Source organism: Triturus cristatus, chromosome 9, assembly GCF_964204655.1.
Source record: "Triturus cristatus chromosome 9, aTriCri1.1, whole genome shotgun sequence".
NCBI lineage: Eukaryota > Metazoa > Chordata > Amphibia > Caudata > Salamandridae > Triturus > Triturus cristatus.
Genome location: NC_140592.1, coordinates 1119456000 through 1119476541, shown reverse-complemented (window position 1 = coordinate 1119476541; position 20542 = coordinate 1119456000). Strand labels below are relative to the sequence as shown.

General features: G+C 45.8%; 1 protein-coding gene across 5 annotated transcripts in view; it reads right to left on the bottom strand.

Annotated features, from left to right (window-relative positions):
• MDGA2 (MAM domain containing glycosylphosphatidylinositol anchor 2) overlaps positions 1–20542 on the bottom strand; it is a 1462473-nt gene that overhangs the window by 1124956 nt on the left and 316975 nt on the right. The gene's annotated exons all lie outside the window — the stretch shown is intronic.

The following is a 20542-nucleotide window of genomic DNA, read 5'->3' as shown; positions in this document are numbered from 1 at the left end:
GATACAATGATGTCTATGTCTTTGAACTCTAAATGGAGATTAATCAATTTATTTCATCAAACAATATTTAAAAGGTATAGAAGATGGACATTATGTTAACAGAAAAAAGAGGAAGTCATGAAACTTCCAAAACTCAGGCATTACACAACACGTGGCTGAAATATCAACAATGAATGAGCCTCAATTACAGAGTACCAATGCTCATTAAAATAACAAATAAACAATTGAAGTCAAGATACTAAGGTCAACGATGTTTCGATCCCTGCCATGGTAGGGGATCATCATCTGGGCACAGCGAGTTATGTCTGAGAGATTGCCTGCTGAATATAAAACTTTGTGATAATAGCGTGTGGAGTGATAGGAACAATGTCTCAGTCTGGGTAAAGTATCAGATAGGAAATGCACCAGGATGCTGAAGATTCAATGTGGTGCGGGTATGTTCCCACCAAGCACAGGAGCGGCGAGCTAGGGGACCAGAATCAGCCTATAAACAGTCTGAATTTCAATAATTGGGAGCACTCGGCCACAGAAGTGGTCCGATACAAAGCCAGAATCACCTGTGATCAATCCCCAATGCAATCGTGAAAGCACTTAAGCACAGGAGTGATAAGGCGCAGAGGCCAAATCGGCTAGTGTCCAATATTGCAATACAGACAGTAATCAATTATTAATCTGTTTGTTTTTGTTCTCTTTTTTCCAATCTCGGTGGCTTCTCTTCTACTGTGTTGCTGGTGGTGTTGGAAATGGCCCTTTTCACAGGGTTATCCCCAAACATTGTGCTTCTTCCTCCTATCTTTTCCTGACCTCTGTTTGTTGGCTATAGGTCTTGGGCACTTTACCACTGCTGATCAGTGCTAACGTGCATATGCTCCCTGTGTAAATGTATATTGTGATTGGTTCTCCCTGATTTGCATATTTGTTTTACCAGTAGGTCCCTAGTAAAGTGCACTAAGTGTGCCAGGGCGGGTAAATCAAATGCTATTAGTGGGCTTGCAGCACTGATTGTGCCACCCACATGAGTAGCCCTGAAAAGAGGTCTCAGGACTGCCACTGCAGTGCCTGTGCGCAGTTTGTTAACTGCCATGTCGACTTGGCAAGTGCACCCACTTGCCAGGCCTTACCCTTCCCTTTTCTTACACATAGGACACCCCTATGTTAGTCCCAAGGTACCCCCCTGGGCAGGGTGCAGTGTATGTGAAAGGTAGGACATGTACTGGTGTGTGTAACATGTCTTGACAGTGAAATACTGCCAATTTCGTGTTCCACTATTGAAAGGCTGTCTTGCCCATTGGACAGAATGGGGAATGCTTTGTAACATTTTACAAGCAAATCTTCCCATACGGATAAGATGGAAAAATTGAGTTTAGTACCCCTGAACTCAGAATTTAATAACACACATTTTAGTAAACATGGTTTTAAAATTGTTTGTTTGAAAATACCACTTTTAGAAAGTGGCTATTTTCTTGTTCAACCTTCCCGTGCGCCTCTGCCCGTTTGTGGATTGACTGTCTGGCTTTGGAGTGACAGGGGCTGCGGAGATGCCATGACTCCAGGAGTCTGGATGGATCAGCACTAGGCTGAATAGGCCTGATCTGAATTTGGAGTGGTGGGAGGAGTAGGACCTGTACCTGAATAGGGCTGTGCCTGCCTTTCATAATGCTGGCTACGCCCCCCTGTAGTGTGTCTGTGACTAATGCCCACACTAACAAAGGATGTTGTTGTGCACTGGCAGAGTGGCCCCTGAACTGGTTTGAACTGGGCTCAGAGCCCCTTGCTCAAAGAGAACAAAGACATTTTGGGGATATAATTATTAGACCTAAAAAACCCTGAACTTTAGATCATTCCTGGAATTCAAGAGGAACCTTTGCCAATGAGAAGAGCTGGAGAGACTGAGGAGAAGTACTGCCCTTGCTGTGTGTCTGGGGTTGACCTGCAGTTGCTGTTTCTGCCAAGGAAAGGAGAAGGACTTTGCTGTGTGCTGTGTCCCCTGCTTGAAGTAGATCTCCAAGGGCCTGAATTGAGCTGGCCTCCTGTTAAGAAGTCTCAGGGACACAAATACTTCACCCCCAGCTCCCCTGAACTCTGCTATTGTGAGTTCCGACCTGCCTTGAGGTGCCTGTGCCATTTTGGGCCTCTGGAGGTTGTTGCTGCTGTTTGGGAGCTGGAAGAAAGAAGAAACTCAGAGAACTACAGTAAGCGACGCATCACCTCCGGTGTGTCACGCATCATAACTGTGCACCAAGTTTTCCACACATCACCCGCAGACCAGAGCCATCTTGGGTTTCGAGGCCTCACTTCCCTCTACAGTCCGGATTCGACACATCACTTCTCCTGTGTGCAGCAGAACTGTCGCCTCGCCTCCCCAAGAACTCAGGAACTGACGCATCGCTGTGTTTTCCAACGCTTCCTTTCTCTGCTGCTGTTTGGCCTTGCGAATTTTGACGCATCTTCAGGTACTTTGTGTAAAATTCATGCATCGATAGTTTTCTATGGGACAAGTTCTTGAAACCTTTTGAAAGTCATATTGTTAACTGTGTATGTTGGATTTTTGTCGTTTTGGTCTTGTTTAGTTTAGATAAAGATACTTTATTTTTCTAAACTGGTGTGGTGTTTTCAATGTGTTACAGTGAGTGTTGGTACAAATACTTTACACATTGAGTTAGAAATGGGATTTCTGGTTGGCTAAGGCTTGCGCCAAAGCCAGGCAGAAACCACCACTCTAGTCAGGGCAAGGGAGTTACACGCTGAAGATAACTCCTGCTCACCCCCTTGGTAGCTTGGCACGAGCAGTCAGGCTTATACCAGCGGCAATGTGTAAAGCGTTTGCGCAACACACACTCACAGCAGCAACACACTAGGCACACTACAAAAGAAACTCCACACAAGGTTATATCAAAAATAGCCTTTGTATTGTCATAAACACATTAGGCACATAATCACACATTTACACTGTGCCAACTGGCACTAGGCAATAGTCACAGGGCATTTACATACACATGAGAAGGCCAATTGGGCCACCGTCAGAACCATCAGAAAAGGAAGTAAGTATAACACACAACCAGTAATTACTGGTACAATAATGAACTAAGCATTATCACATGGCATAAAATGCATTAGGCCCAAACCTCACCAGCATAACACATTATGGCATAGGCCTCCCAAGCATAAATCATATTATGCAATCACTTTAGGCATAAACATATAAAGCAATATCACACTAGGCCTAAATCAGCAGTGCACCACATTACACTACTACCAGGTGCATACATCACCCAACTGTCCCCAGGCCAATCTGGCCATCCACTGGGGCTCAAATGCCCTTTGTCCAAATAGTCAGGGCTGGGCTGCCAATGCATAAAACTCCAAAGGGCACAAAGCTCAGGGGGCAGGGCAGGCGTGTAACTCACCCCTCGCAAACGAAATGTCCCCCAAGGAAACAAATGGTACTGGCACTACTCGGTCCCCACTGGGACTCTCTACAACAATTGTGCCCCAACGTTGCAGTTGCCCACTACGGCGGCGCAACTGAAGAGCAAAAACTAAACAATGAGGCAGGGGCACTTCTGGGCCCTCTGGACCCCCACTGGGGCCCTGACAACAATGTGCCCCACGTTGCAGCTGCCCGCAACGGCGGTGCAGCTGTGAAGCCAACCAAGACAGGCCCAAATGATCAGTGGCACTCTTTGTGCCTGGGGAGCCCTGTTTCACTGGGCTCCTCCTGGTGCCTCCTTAGCAAATGAGGACACCGGAATCCACTGTGCCCGAGAGGCACCAACAAGGCTCCATACCTTGGCCCCCAACGTTGTGCAAGTCAATCCCCACTCACCGGGGTGGCTCTCGGGGAAGGACTCCGCTCCTCTGGCTGGCGGTCACTCTGCTCTTCACCCTGTCCCTCTCCTGGGACCGGGACTTCGGCAAGAAGACTGCGAGGCTCCAGACATCCTGGGCTGCCCGCGGGGCTCCTCCCAACAACACGGGATCCCCGCTCAGGCTGGCAGCCACTTCCTCTCTCTGGCCGGTGCAGCACACGCGGGGCTCTCCCTTCACCACTGGAGCCCCGCTGCTCAGCTACCGTCCCTCTTCTCTTTTCCAGCAGCCTCTGCTTCCCGGGCTTGGCCCCACCCACCATCAGGCAACAGGCGCCTGGCTTCCGGGTCGCCTGTCCCAGGCCGTGGTGGTGATTTCTCCTTACGGTGCAGTGCGGTTTGGGCTCCCACCTGCATACGAAACCACAGCGGGGTGAGCACCCGATAAACCCACACACCAGCAGGGTGGGCACCCGCTAGATAAGCAGCAGTGTGGGGTGGGCTACCGCTCGGTTTTAAGCGTAACACAGGGTGGGCATCTGCTCCTTTGGTGAAACGCGGGGCGGGCACCCACCGTTAAAGATGTATGAAAGCGGGGTGGGCTCCTGCTTCAATTGGCAAAACACTGGGTGGGCTCCTGCTTCCCTCAGCATCCAGGTGGGGGAATCCCTACGTCGGGATTCCCTCGAAGCAAGCGGCAGTTCCGTGCTGCAGAGCCCAGGCGCTCTTCTTCTCTGGGGCAATTTAAATGTAGCGCTCACAAGGCCCTAAGGCTCCATAGACAAAGGAGAAAAGGCTGGGCAAGGAATCCAGAAGGCAGGAAAAAGTCCTTTTGGCTGGAGACACCCCAGCAGGGTGCAGTCGAGCAGGCCAGCACGCAGGGACCCCCAAGAAGCTGCAGCTGGGTCCCACGGCGGTTCCTCCTGGCAGAGTGTCCCCCCCAGCCCAAGTAAGTACACTTTCATGGGGTCACAGCCTCAGTATTTATACACATTTCCCTTTGTCTGCGCCAGCACAGGGCTTTAGGGGAACCAGATGCAACTAGTTCAGGGGGGATTTGGGGCACTCTGTTGACAGGGCTCCTATTCTCCATTGTTAGGTGGGGTCTCGTCATCAGACACACCACAGGGGGGCGGAGCCAGCATTCACTAGGGCAGGCATCATCCTATTCAGGGATTAGGGACTTCTCTTCCCACCACTCCAAATGCAGGCGCCCATTCAGCCTAGCGCTGACTCACCCTGCCCCTCCTGGAGCCACATACACACCACCAGCCCCTGTCACTCAAAAGCCAGACATGCAATTCACATCAGGCAAACAGACACATAGCACAGAGAAATGCTAACTTCTAAAAGTGGCATTTCTAAAATAGTTATAATAAATCTGCACACACCATTGCGTAGCATTTATTATCACTGTTTCAAACATACCAAACTTGACCACGCTGCACCTCTCATATCAGGAATTACCACTGAAACACTTATCAGGGAATCCCCAATGCATTCCTATGGGAGGGCAGCCCCACAGTAGTGAGAAACCAAAATAGTTGTTTGTCACTACCAGGACATGTCAAACACTTAAGGTACATGTCCTATCTTTTGCCTACAATGCACCCTGCCCATAGGGCTAGCTAGGGCCTACCGTAGGGGTGACTGACATGTAGTAAAAGGGGGGTCATGGACATGGCACACACTTTAGATGCCACGTCACAGCGGCAGTAACACTGCGCGCACAGGCCCTGCAATGGCAGAGGCCTGAGATTGGTTTGGAAGGCTACTTTGGTGGGTGGCGCAATCAGCGCTGCAAGCCCACCAGTAGCATTTAATTTACCAGCCCTGGATATATGAGATACAACTTTACAAGGGACTGACAGGTAAATAAAATAGACCAAGACAGGTGAAGACCAATCCTTATCATATTTAACACAGAGAGCACACACACTTTACACTGGACAGTCAGTGCTAAAGTGCCCAGATTCCTAGAACCACCAACACCATGTCAGAAAAAAGGCTAGGAGAAAGGCAAAACGTTTAGGAATGACCCTGCAAAAAGGGCCAAGTCCAACACATTGTCTTTGGGATAAGCCTATCTGCTCGTGCCAAGCTACCAAGGGGGTGAGCAAGGGTTAGCTAAAGTGTGAATCCCCCCTACCTTGACTAGAAGCAAGGGTTCCTATTTAGACAAAGGTACCTACCTCTGCCAACTTGAGACCCCCATTTCTAACAGGTGCCAATCAGTTTTTTCAGCTGCTGATGACTTCTGTACCATGCTGCTGGGTTTCAGGGTTTCTTCTTTGTAGCTTGCACAGGTTTCTTGACAAACCCACCCAGGCTGATGATTTCAGATTTTTTGTCTTCTGTGTAAGAGCAGTCATTTGATGAAGTGTTTTGTCTTCTTTCCAGCACGTGATGGGAGTATTTCAGCTTATATTTGGAAGAATTTCTTTCCATTCCTACAAACATTTCATACATGTGTTCATCATTATTTCCAACAAGGTTTACAATCGTGCCTTGTTTACATTTGTAGATGTACTGACTGTGTTTCATGACTAGTATATCAGTATTAAATGAATTTGTATATTTTTATATAATATATTTTCAAGGCTGTGTAGAGGCTATGAGAACAGGCATTGTCATTGCAACTAGTCATGCATATTTACATTGAATTCGCCTTTTTGTCAGCATTGTGTCTCCCTAATATCTCCAAGGCTGTTGCCTGAGAACACATCAAGGTTGTCTTTTCAATAAAAATTCCTATGTACCATTTCTGATGTCCTGAAGTGCAGTGAATAATAACCATGTACCAAATTTAAGTTTTCAGTACACTTTTCTGGGATTAAAGCTCGCGATGTGCCTATCCCGACATGCTTCAGTGTCACGTTTACAAGTTACTGAGCCATTCTGACAGCTTTTGTTAAAGTTGCTATAGAGATCTAAAGTTACTGGCATTTGAAATATACTATGGAAAGGTGTGTGATGCAGGTATGATGTATAGTAAGAATTAAGACCTATGTTTTTCTATAACATTACGTTTTACTATTAAGAAGATAATGCTTTAAAATAGAAGTATGAACACATAAAAATAGGCATTGCCTACGTATCTGGCTTTAATGAGCCACCACATGAAAACAAAGGCATGCACAAATGCTGTTTGCATGTGTTAGCACATTGATGCTGGGCTTGTTGACTTCCTCAATGCTTGTAATTTGTGGAACTTGTCCAGAGATGGACAAAGCAAAGTGACTTAATCAAGTAAGTTAAGCCTTTCCTGCCTGAGATCTCCATTCAAACATGTCCACTTTAATAGGCCGTGTTTATGCATGACCACGAACCCTCAGTCTAATTTCCTTTCTCTTTCACTGTAATGTTTAGATTTGCAATTTCTACTTGAAGCTCTCGTTGTTTACCTCCTCTTCATTGGTCCATCTCTGATCATTTATACACCCCCTGTAGATTTGTTATGCTCCTTAGCAAATTATTTTTAATGTGTTTTAAATCTTTGGTGTCCTCCTTTCCAATCCTTCTCACACGTGTATCCTACCTCTGTTCCTATTATCTCCTCATGGTTTGCTATGTATCTCCTCCCATCCTTTCAAGCTTTATGTGTGTGTTTTTCTCTGGTGTTAGATTTTGCAAACCTTTTCAAGACTATGTTTGCTTTACTGTTGCCACCATTGTGTTGTTTTTATGTTCCTATTACTTCTCCTACATTTGTTGTTAAATACAAACCTCCATCCCCAGTTGTGACTTTGTCAATTTACTTTTACAACATCCTTATGGCAATCTTGGCCTGTTTGCACTTGATAAAAGCCTGCGATAAATGAGTCAGTACTAGGGGTGGGGAAAAAAGCAACATAGCCCCATCCGAAATAACCCTTGGTAATGAACTAGAAAGTGGAGCAACTCAGTCATTGTAACCCCAGTATGCTCTAGTGGTTTATTTGAAGAGCAGCCCTGGACTGCAAATCCAGCAGTACCTGGCTTTCCTCTAGGTATGGCCAGTGGTTTCTCTTAATCCCAAACTCTTCTCTATCCTGATCTTCAATCTGATCCTAAGAACATGGGCTTTCCACACCCTGGAGCTAGAAAAGGAGCTCCTTCTAGTCTTACATTTCACAACTGAAGTGTGTAAAGTGCAACATTCTCATTAGGTTGATGCACCATTTGAGCCGCACTTCCAAGTGAGTTTTAATGTCAGTGATTAACACATTATCTAGAATGGACCCACTTTAAAGATTGTTGGAGCAAATTGATGCAGACGGATAATAAAAATGTTCTTCACTTTCAAGTGGGAGGGCTCCTGAGAGGAGGGACAGTTTTCGACAAAGTGAAAGGAACTTAAAAGTGCATCTTGAGTAATATCTTTAAATGATTTCAGTAGCTGCATTTTCTTCTGTTTTGCTATATCTTTTGAGGTACAAAAGTTCAAGGAAATTTGACCATGTGACCTCCACCCAGGACTTATTATTAGTTGGAATATGGCTTTTACACAAAGTTTTAGTTTTTCCGAAAAACACGCTCTAAATATGTAATACCCAATTCACTAAAGGCCTCCGCACTTGTGGCGGAGGCCCTGCAGTCTTGGCAGTGGTAAGGCACTCATGGTGAGACCTCCGCATTGAAGTTTCTCATTGCATAAGTCCCACCAAGGGTGTGAGCCCCCCGCCATGACTGCGGGGCATCCACCTCAAGTGCAGAGGCACTTTATAAACAGGGCCCATATAATGCATTACACAGATGCAGTTTATACAAGACGTTGGTAACAGTATCTGCTAATTTTTAGAGTTTTTGCAAAATCAGGAATAAGATGAATACCACAAAGAACAACTGATTTATAACACATCCCCTTATTGTCTTGCATAGTTTGCAGCAATGTGAAGAGACAGCATGATGTTGATATGTAGTTCCATTACTTTAAGCCACTAGCATAATGGGAGAAGGCATTTGCCTTGAAACCCATCACTTCAGTTAGGATTCTCAGCTTTGTTGTACCTAAGTGAAATGTGAAATAAACTGATTCACACTTTTCCAAGATATTTAATTATACCAGAAAATGCTGTTTAATATTTCTCCTACATATGGTGATGCGCACAGCCATCTTCTAGGCCATCACTGCCTTTGTTGGCATTATCACCTGCTTTTCTGCAAACTAAAACAATATAGCCATATAGTGCATTTTGCCATATCACGATTTCATGTTGTATTGAACATGTTGGGAGTTAAATTCCACAGATAGTATAGCATACATAGGAATTGTCTTTTTTAACATACAATTCCATCTCTTCTATCAGGCCCTGAAATTGAACTCCTAGGAATGCGACAGGGATCCCCTTTGTCATAATTACATTTATAGGGGCAACATGAAAAAAACATTCAATCATCCTCATGTAAAAACACTATATTTCATTGAGCTAATGATATTGGCATTTTACCATAAGTTTCTTATCACAAAGGAATGTAGTTGATTATTTATAGATAGATTTATGATTCGATTACCTTAGTTCCACCTTGTTTTTAAAAGTTCCTGCCAAACACATCATTTTTGTTATTTATAAGGAGAGGGTTAGACCTTACTGCAAGTTATGAGCAGAGAGCAACACGTAGCCTTAGTAAATTCATATTTGTGCTTTCTCATGAGATCACACTTACTGGACCTTTGGGATATCAACCAGAGTCCACACAATAAGGATCTGAGACATCTGCCTTGTCAATTTGATAGGGTGGAGATCATCATTGATGTCAACTTTATCAAAGTGTCCATGAAATCAACAAAGCATCAATACCACTATTCCACTACTCCACCTCACAAACTCCTAGATTAAGCCAATGGTTACACACTAGTCCATTGTCAATAACGTTCTCTATTTACTGCTTGTTTATCCAATACTCCAGCTCTAATCACATACTATTATTAGAAGAGCCATGTTCAAATAACAGAACAGCAATATTTGTTAGATCACTTAGTGATCAATTTCAATCAATCAATCAATCAGGGGGTTTATAGAGCGTGCTACTCACCCGTGAGGGTTTCAAGGCATGGGGGGGGGCGGAGGTGCAGCTCCAGCTCAGTCGAAGAGCCAGGTCTTGAGGTCCTTCCTGAAGGTGTGCAAGGTCGGGGAGCACCTGAGGTTTACAGGGAGCTCATTCCAGGTCTTTGCTGCGATGTAGGAGAAGGTTCTTCTGCCAGCTCTGCTTCTGTGGATGGGGGGTTCTCTGCCAGGGCGAGGTCAGCAGAGTGGAGGTTCCTCTTGGGTACGTGGAAGGAGACTCTCTTGTTGAGGAATTTGGGTCCGATGTTGTGGAGGGATTTGTAGACGTGGGTGAGGAGCTTGAAGGTAACTCTCTTCTCGACGGGGAGCCAGTGGAGGTCTCGTAGGTGTTGTGTCATGTGTTTGTGTCGTGGTTTTCCGAGGACGAGTCTGGAAGTGGTATTCTAGATGGTTTGGAGTTTGAGTAGAAGAGTTCTGTTGACTCCGGCATAGAGGGCGTTGCTGTAGTCCAGTCTACTGGTTATGAGTGGGTGGGTGACGGTCCTTCTGCATTCGGGGGAGATCCATTTGAAGGTCTTGCGTAGGCAGTTGAAACTGGTGGAGTTGATCTGGTGGGTCATGGTGAGGGAGGAGTCGAGGATTATTCAGAGGTTCCGTGCGTGGTCTGTGGGGGTGGGTGGACTCCCGAGGGCCACCAGGTGTTGTTCCTGGCAGATGTTGATGGTCCAAGGATGAGGACCTCAGTCTTCTCCGAGTTGAGCTTCAGGCAGATGTCCTTCATCCAGGCCGCAACGTCCTTCATTCCTTCATGGAAGCAGAGTCTGGTGTCATCGGGTTCTTCGTGAGGGAGAGGGTGAGCTGGGTGTCATTGGCATAGGATACAATGCTGAGCCCATGCTGTCTGACGATGGTGGCGAGGGGGGCCATGTAGATGTTGAAAAGCTTTGGGCTGAGTGATGATCCTTGGGGGACTCAGCAGTTGATCTCAGTGGGTTCGGAGAGGAACGTGAGGAGCCTGATCCACTGGGTTCTGCCAGAGAGGAAGGATTGGATCCAGTTGAGGGTGTAACCTTGATTCCCTGTGTCATGGAGTCTGGCTGCAAGAGTGCGATATGAGACGGTGTCGAAAGCTGCGGAGAGGTCCAGCAGGATGAGGGCTGCGGTGTGTCCCTGGTCGAGTAGCATGCAGATGTCGTCAGTGGTGGCGAGGATGGCGGTCTTGGTTCTGTGGTTGCTGCGGAAACCAGATTGGGAGGCATCGAGGATGGAGTTGTCCTCGATGAAGGCCGTCAGCTGGGCGTTTACGAGTCTCTCTGTGACTTTGGCAGCGAAGGGGAGGAGAGAGATGGGCCGGTAGTTTTTCAGATCTGTCGGATCGTCCGTGGGTTTCTTAAGGAGGGGTTTAACCTCTGCCCGCTTCCAGTCTTCTGGGAAGGTGCCTGATCTGAAGGAGGTGTTGATGGTTCGACCTAGTTCTGGTGCAATGGCGGAGGTGGCCCTGTGGAAGATGTGCGGTGGGCAGGGGTACGTGGGGGCTCCTGAGTGGGTCTTCTTCATGGTCGCGGTGATGTGCTCAGTGGTAGCGGGTGTCCAGGACGGGATGGTGGGCTTGTCGAAGGCGGTGGGGAGGGGGGTGATGTCCAGGGTCTGTTCGCTGAAGTTGTCATAGAGGGTCATTATCTTCAAATGGAAGTAGGAGCTGAGCTTGTTGCAGAGTTCGTGGGAGGGAGTGACGTCAGTGGCTTCGCTGGGGGGTTTGGCGAAGTGCTGTATTACGCTGAACAGTTCTTTGGTATTGGTTGCGTTTGTGAGGATTTTGTTCCTGATGAAGGTCTGTTTGGTGTGTCTGATTTGCTGGTGGTATTCCTTCAGGGCACTCCTGTGGGTGTTCAGGGCCACCGTGGTTTTCTGGTTTTGCCAGGTTTTCTCGTGGCACCTGCATGTGCGTTTCGCTTCTTGTAGTTCTGTGGTGAACCAGGTGGCTTTCAGGGTGCGTTGTTTGGCGGGGTGGCGGAGGGGAGGGGAGCAAGCTTGTCGGCACAGCAGGTGATCCAGCAGTGAAATTCTTTGACTGCGGAGTTGGTGTCGGTCGTGGTGCAGGGGGGTTCTCAGAGGAGGGTGATGTTGAGGTGTTCCTCTGTGATCTTGCTCCAGTTCCTTTGTGAGGGGCATGCGGCGGGCTTGGTGTGCGGAGGTGGTGGTGAAGGTGAAAAATACGCAGTGGTGGTCAGTCCAGAGGGGCTGGGTGGTGTGGCTGAAGCGGATGTTAGTCCCTTCTGCGAAGATGGGGTCGAGGGTATGTCCAGCTCTGTGGGTGGGTGTGTTGACATGCTGCTTCAGTCCGAGGTTGGAGAGGTTGTGAAGAAGGGCGGTGGAGTCGGGGTTGCTGTGGTTGTTGAGGTGGAAATTCAGGTCCCCGAGAAAGATGTATTCCATGGAGGTGATGGCGTGGGGTGCGACAAGCTCGGCGATGGTAGTTGCGGAATGAGTGCGGGGTCCAGGGGTCTGTAGGCGAGGGTGCCGCATAGCATGGTCCTGGGGTTGGTCTGGATCTGGAAGTGGAGGTGTTCTAAGTTGGAGTGGGAGTCACACGTGCTGGAGGTGGAGAGTCGGAGGGAGGTCTTGTGTACGATTGCGAGTCCTCCTCCTGGGCGGCGAGGGCGATCCTTTCTCTGGATCTTGTAACCGGCGGGGATAGCCGTGGCGATGTCAGGGCCGGGGGTGGCATTGGTCCAGGTTTCCGTGAAGAAGTCGACGTCGGGTGAGAGGCTGTTGATCAGGTCCCAGATCTCTACGGTGTGTCTGTGCAGGGAGCATACGTTGAGGAGGATGCATGTCAGGGTTTCGGCAGCGTGAGTGTCCGGCAAGCCTTTGGCGGTTGGGGGGGCGTTGTTGACGATGAAGGATCTTTGGCAGTGTCTGTCCGTGGATGGTGGTCGGTGAGGATTTTTGGCAGTCGGTGAGTCTCCCAGGATGGAGTGCGTGGAGGGCGGCGGAGTCATAACGGTGGGTCCTCGGTGATCCAGGGTTCCTGGCGCTGATCGCGGTCGGGGACAGATGTACACGAGCTTGCCTTAGGTGCGCCCGCTGCGTGCGTCTGCTGCGCGACCTAAATAGGGGAGGTGGGAGGGACGAGGATGGGAGGCGGGAATGAGAGTCAGCAGGGGGAGGGGCCGCAGAGGAAACAGACAAAGGGCACATAAATAAAAAAAATACAGCAGGGACAAGGCAGTGAAACACAAGTGGGCACAGAAGAAAATAAACACAGCAGGAGCATTGAAATAACAGTACAGGCAGTAAACAATGAAAAAGATACCCTGACGGAAGCAGTGGCCTAAACCCCTCAAAATGGGGAGCCAAAGTCCCTGAGGCAGCGACGATAGCATGGAGCTGCAGGGGAAGAGCGTGCCGATGACCGGGGTCAGCCTACTCACTCACTCACTTGATGCCTTAATTAGAATATTCACTATTTGGTAGCTCCACCCAGAATAGGATAATATCCTACAGTAAGGAATACAGCTAATTACTATGCTCGCAGCAGCATGGAGACTCACCGTTCTATGTTAATCCTAAGTAGGGGGTAGAGATGCTGTGTGTCTGAGTAGTCTTGATAACTTACATCCCTTTCTTAAAGAGGTGTTAGTCTACATGAGGTGACTCCATTAACTGACAACCTGTGCACTATGGGTATCACTCTCCTCAAAATGTGCTGCATGAAAATCAACCCAGGAATCTGCTCAGATTTACTGCGCTCCAAGTTAAATATGTGCTGACTGCAGGAGTAGACTCGCGATACAGTTGTTGAAACAGAAATTTGCTGATTTGTGTTATGAACACCCTAAGCAGTCCATTGCCCACAGAGTCACTTTATCAGATGAAAAGGGGGGATTTGTACAGGAAAAAAAATAAGTATGGGTGGAAATCAGAAATTGTACACTTTGGTAATGAGTTCCAGAAACCAGTACCTATGAAGAAAAAGCTTGTTTCAAAAGTGCTAATATTGAATTAAGAGCCACCAATAATTTTGCAGCTTCATCAATGAAAACTTAACTACTCATTTAAACTAGAGGATACGTCTAATGTCTAATAATTTAGTAAGGTCCAGCATGATGTGCCATGACAAACTTAATATTAATACACAGTACATCGAGTCCCAGCTTTAGAATTATATCACACAATGCAGTGCAGCAAGGTAAGTTGCTGTTCTGCGTTGTGTGAATGTGAGAGAGCTGAACAGCACCATATCTACAAAGATGTGGCACTTTTCTGCTCTCTTCCTGCACCTGCACACTTTATGCTGCCTACGCGCCAACTTAGACACCCTTGCAGCATAGTGCAAGGGTGTCTGTGTTGTGGTCAGCATACTTTTTGTCAAAGAAGTGCCCCTCCCTGCATACACACTGTCCTGAAAGGAAATTCAAATAAAATAAAAATATTTCTCCTCATTATGCTATCCTCAGGGAGGCACAGGATTCCATAACTAATCCCTGTCTGTAAGCCTTTGTAGATATGGATTTGCGTCAAAATCCATGGGTGAATGCATGAGAATACCCATGCCCCAACCATGGAACATCTCTTTGGCACAGATTAACAGAAGGCAGTTCATTGCACTGCATTGTGTTACTTTGGGGTACCATCCAACGCAAATCATGATAGGTGTTGGATTGTAAATACCAACTCAAAACTTTGTGCTGGGTCTGCATTAATAAAGTAATGCAAACCTGACGCAAAGAGTCTGTAAACCTGGGCTCACATATTTAATGCTTCAATGTACCAATGTGTAAGGCATTCTGTGCCTTAAGGAGCATAGATAGTGGAGGGGGATCCGCAGCCCCTATAGAATACTATTTATAGTCCACCCTGGCTATCTAGGAGCTTCCTGCCAGGAGCCCCTCGAGTGAGAGCGCTTTGTCAAGATCTTGATGGGTGGCTGGTCGTAGAGTGCTTCTCAATGGGCCACCATTCCATGTGAAGGAGCTAAGTCCACGACTGGGATGCACAATCGTATTTGACGTTTCAGAGAACGTCTTGAAGAAATAGGTGGACCAAACCCAGTTATGGGTCCTCTTTGGAGATTATCTTTTTTTACCAATGTTAACTTGCTTTGTTTGTTTTTCTATTAATCTATATATAAGTATTTTTCCAAGCACTTATTGCATACTGTCTTACTTGATCCAGTCAGCATTTCCGTTCTTTTAGAGTTCATTGCATCACTTTCAGGCACACTCGCCACAGGAAAAAGTTCAAACATTTTTGCTGTAATGTAGCAAAACGTTCATTGTGCATTTTTTGATCAATACATTCTTTGTTTAGTAGGCGTCCTAGAGGGAACATTAAACTTGCTTTCAAAAGCAATAGTGGCTGGTCGATTGAAAAGAATGCTCCAAATGAAGGCAGTGAAATGACCATAAATTCATGGTATTATAAAAGAACATGCTCCATTGTTACCAATCTAAGGGCCTTTATGCAACATAAGTATTGACTGTGTCTCAAAAATACATTTTACATTTTTTACATGATCGATATGGTACGAGTACATTGAAATGATGGGCTTCTAGTACGAACATCTCTTTGTTTGCTTGTTTTAAGGGACATATTTGTTGTTTATACTTGAAACAATATTAAAAAAAAAGGGGAACATGCAAGGTTGGATTGACTTTATGGACCCCTAGAAGCACCCTGACCCTTCTAGATACAACAGGCTTAAGATGGCTGCCCTCAGAAGTGGATGGGCGGTGCCTTCGTGAGCGCCCCCCGGACCAGCTATGAATATGGGCTCTATGCCGAGGTCGTATTTATTCATCTAGATTTATATAGCGCTAACTAGACCCAAAGGTATCAGAGCGCTTGACAGAGATATCACAGCAGCAATAACATGAGATACATAAAGAGTGAATTGTATTACTATGGGCTCAGAAGCGACTGCTGATATGTCGTATTGCGTGTATACTCGATACTAGTTTGACTAATTTAATGGAAATGTCACTAACATGATGTATTTCATAAGATATCAGTCTGGTATTAAAACAGCTTTTAGTTTCAATCCCTCTCACGGCGGCCTGCACATGCACACGGCAGAACGGCCGCAGACTGCTTGTGGGGCGATAAGTATTCTGCTTGCAGGCACATTCCTCCCAGCGCCTGGGTTAATTGTCTATTTTACACATGTAGATCCGAGCATTTGGCAGACAGGATGATTGTTGAAGTCCAGCCCTGATTGAAATGCACGTGGACACGTTGAAAAGCCCGCAGAGCAGACGAGGCATTTCAGCAGATGTTGAAAGATGGCCAAGGTGACACGCCGATGGGCGGAGGGAGAGCGTCCGTACACTACTCAGGCAATGCCTACAGCCAACACGACCTGTTGTGGGCCTTACAAAGAAGGCAAAGGAGAGAGATATTCAGACGTTTGCAGGAATGCTTTTTTCCAGTGGTTTGCCGCACACGATGATTTCACATCCCACCCCTGCCCTGAATGCCACTAATCCCATTCTGTCAGATCTGATCACCGGGAGCCTTGCAGTAAAAATGCATTTCAATCCAAGCAGGCAGGTGACTCGGGAGTCAGAAGAAGCTCCTCGACGGGAGATACCATTCTGATTTTCGGTATTAACTAGGAAGGAGAGCGCCTTTACAGAGGCCCGGTTACTCCTGTCCAGCACAAAAACGAAGTGAGTTGATTAATATTCCAATGAAAAAAAAGAGATTAAAAATGACCCCTTCCCCCCGCTTTCAATTATCCATGGTTTGCCCTACTGGAGAAATAGGCAAAATGGAAGGGCTCAGTTTCATACACATGTACCTATGTTGTGGTACAGGGCAATGCAAATAGCAGCGAAGCCCGTTGCAGCTGCACAGATCATAAGTGTTCAAAGCAATAAACGACGAGCGGAATTCTGCTTCTGCTGAACAGAGGTCTCCATAGTAGATGTTTCCATACAGGGGAATAGGACCCGTCGTGGCAATGAATATTTTTTCTTCTCTGCAGAGAAGATATTGTTCCTTATAGAAGAAGCCCTTTTCATGCATCCTATCAAATCTGGTGAGATCCGTTGTTTCCAGTGCTGGAAAGGGATGTATACCGTCCATTGACTGGAGTAAAAACGTGACCATTTCGAGGGTAAGAAGAGGATCTTGTGAATGCCCAAAAATGTCCACGACTCTGGTCATCCTCGAACTTACAAGGCTAGCAAAGCCCGTCACATCCATTGAGTGGACCTCTACGGGGGAGACCTCTGGACTCATGGAGGAGGTCTCCACATGCATGACTATGCTTGCACCTGCTAGCAATCCCTTGGTGAATTCCTGGAACGTGTAAGTGAGATAGATTCAATCATAAACATGTGTTTACAACCATATTTACTTTTCTGAATAGACTCTAAATCTTTTTAAAAGTCCTCTAATTATAATGACACCAATCTCAAATGTATACATTTTGACGTGTCTCACCTATGATTTATTGTAGTATTTCATTCCACCTGCAAATGATGTACACATTCTTAGTGTATTATCCTTTGTTGTGAAGTGCTCTTTACTCTTCAGGATCAAGTTGCTCTGAATTTGAATACCTTGATTAAAGCAATGTAGAAGTCAATAAAGGTAAAGTCAATGGTCTCAGCAAACCTTGTGTCCAGAACTAGTGTTGTTGTAAAATCGGAAATGCAACAGTGATTTAAATTGCTGCACAGGGAGGAAGGGGTGCATTGAGTGGAAGTATGTGCAGACCAAAATGGTTACAATTGAAACAAATGTCTATAAAGATAATGGAAATATTATGACTGGTAAAGGAGCTCTATCGCTGCTCTCCCGAAAGGGTGTCAGAGGCCAGTTTGCTATAACAAAATGTCCTGTGGTGAACATCAGTTACATAGCACCAAGAGGTAACAGCAGACTGAGGCATAAAACCAAACTCCACATTACAGAACGTAAACCATAGTACTGAGGACATCCTCATTTTTCATTTGCCAGTAGTAATCCATTTGGTGTTTTGCGGCACAGAGAATATGGACTTATTCCTGTGATTTTGAGTCATCATGGCATCAGCCTGGGGGATTAGCCCCTCTTTCGTGGATTTTCTGAATTGTGGTCTCTCTCAATACCATATGTGATGTTTATCACTTTGACTTGAGCAGGACTCTTTGTCCTGCCACAGCTTGTCAAATGGACATGTAAGGTCCATAGGCACTTCCGTAGTGTCCATAGAAATAGAATCCAATGAGTCTCCTGGTTCGAAGAAGACAAAAGACTTAACATTTATAGTGACCCACACAGAGGGCAATATTTGATGCCCTATCTGGGCAGCCCCTTAGTCATAGTGTGTGGAAAGCCACACCTCCTTGCATTGGCTTCAGAGGAAAAATCCACTACTATTTGTATCTTGTGTCCCTTCAATTTACAGGGGTGATGCTATTGTGCTTCTGAATGAGTTGGCAGGCTCGCTTGTGGCATTTAATAGATGCCCTGATTGGACTAGGGTATGTCAGGTCTCCTGGATGTCTCTGGTGCATCTGTGTGTCCTCTGTAATGTCAGTAGGGAATCAATATCTAGATTCAGGAGGCATGGCAATGCTGTCAATAGGAATTGTTTAATGTTATCATAGGACATTTCTCCAGACCCCAATCAACACAGTACACACATTGTCCCAGTGGCCATCCCCTCCAGCTCCACCACCTTTTGCCTTCTGTGGCAGATGCCAGGCCCTATTATGTGCCATTACTAAAGCTTTTTTTTCAGGGGCTTCACTCTTTTTTTCCATTTCAGTTAATTGTTTTTTAAAAGAGTCTGTTAACATCAAGTTCACCTTAGTGGTCAGTTCTGCTATCATCCATTTATCTAGCCGGATGATTATTGGATATAGCTATTTTAATATGGTTTCCAGTGTATTGTGTTGAGACAGGTGCTATTGCCATCAGAGCTGATTTACTGTGCCTACCGCTGCCTCCAGGGCTTTGGCCCTGACATATCCCAGATGATAGGGGTTCAGGTAAGTAGTGATGATCTAACAGCCCAAAGACAGGCGTGTGCTGCCAGAAAGAGGATACCTAGTGCCTTGATCAGTATTATCTCTACAGTCAATCCTTCCCCGGGACTGGATCTGCCTTTCCAGCTGCCGGGTTACTGTTTGTTCAAGATCAGTGTGAGTGAAGGTCCTACTTTCCCACATCTTTAGAGGGAGTACAAGGCACTGGGTCTAGCTCACTCCAAAGTATTACCTGTCTCTAGGATTAGGATTCAGAGAGTCAAGTGAAGGCACACCATGACATTGGCTCTCAAAATATACATGCAAAGTGGGAAGTTTGCAGAACAATTATAGCTGTTTTCTCAACTATTTTCTCTCAAAGATACATCCAATCTGTGTAGCATCAATGTGGCAAGAACCCTAAGGAGGTGTGATGGTTGAGGAGATTCAAGGCATCTCTCAGCCAGACTCCTATACCCACCTCACCTCTGTCAAACAAGCATTCTTTTTCAGTCATGATATGGCCATTGGATCTCACATCAGCTTAGGGGCTGTTACCGTTGTGGTGTCATTTCGGTGGAATGAGATTGTGTAGCTCATGTCCCTGTTGGGCCCTGTAGAGCTGCTGTTGTGCTGTCTTCATACAGTCCCATGAAAAGGGGCATGTTTAAAGTACTGTAACACAATCTATTACTGGTGTCAAATAGGTTGAAGTTGAACTTCTCCCAACAGTTGGGCCTTGGAATCATTCATCTGCTCCTCAGACTTCAGGGACCACACAAACGTCAGGGTTCCCATAGAGGAAGAGTGCTTCAGTTGTTGAGTATTGAGCGACACTATTAGGAGGAACAGGCTGCTGTGGGAAGGATAGGTGCCTTGGACCTGCATCTCTCCTGGACCACAGCTGTAGAAGTGTGTGGCCCAGTAAAAACACAGGCAAACATACCCTGGACCTTCTGCTACCCCTTGTGATTATGCACAATAAATAGAAGTGCCAGTGTCATTCTGAAAGTAGGTTTCAGTGGGAACTGCCTAGCTCTGCCTTTTTGGTCAATCTATGCCTGCCATTTACTCGACCAAAGGCCAAATATGTTGAGTGAGAAAATATTAAGTGATGTATTGAATACCCAGTAATACTAATGAGATGAGCTAATCTTTATTAACCAAGGAATGTGACAATGATAAATAATACAATAATTATGACTGGACAATATAGTGCTCTGAAATATGCATTAGTATATCTACTTGTTTTTATTGATACGCTGGCATAGGGAGGGGTTATGATGCATGAAAAATATTGTAACTATTTGAAAATCCTAAAGCATAAGACATTCCATACAAATAGATACACTAGATACAAATATATATTTTAGAAAATTGAACATACATGTAAAATAATCAAACAAATAAAATATTATCTGGTTATCTGCATAAAACATGTTTGATTTGGATATTGTGACCTGTTTTGTAAGGTTTAGTTCTAAAATTTAAAGGAAAGATGAATGGCAATTTGTAGTGACTTAGGGCCTGATTTAGCTCTTGGTGGATGGGTTATTCTGTCACAACGGTATCAGATATCCCGGATATAATGACATTTATATTTCAGCAGACGTGATATCTGTCACCGATGTGACAGAGTAACCAATCCACCAAGATCTAAATCCGGCTTTCTGTCAATTCATTATTTAGGTAAAAATAGCACAATTTAGACCATTTTTAAATAGTAGATTGCTTATTTTCAAATTAGATTTTTTTTTTGAGGGATGTGAAACGTGAACATTCTGTAATT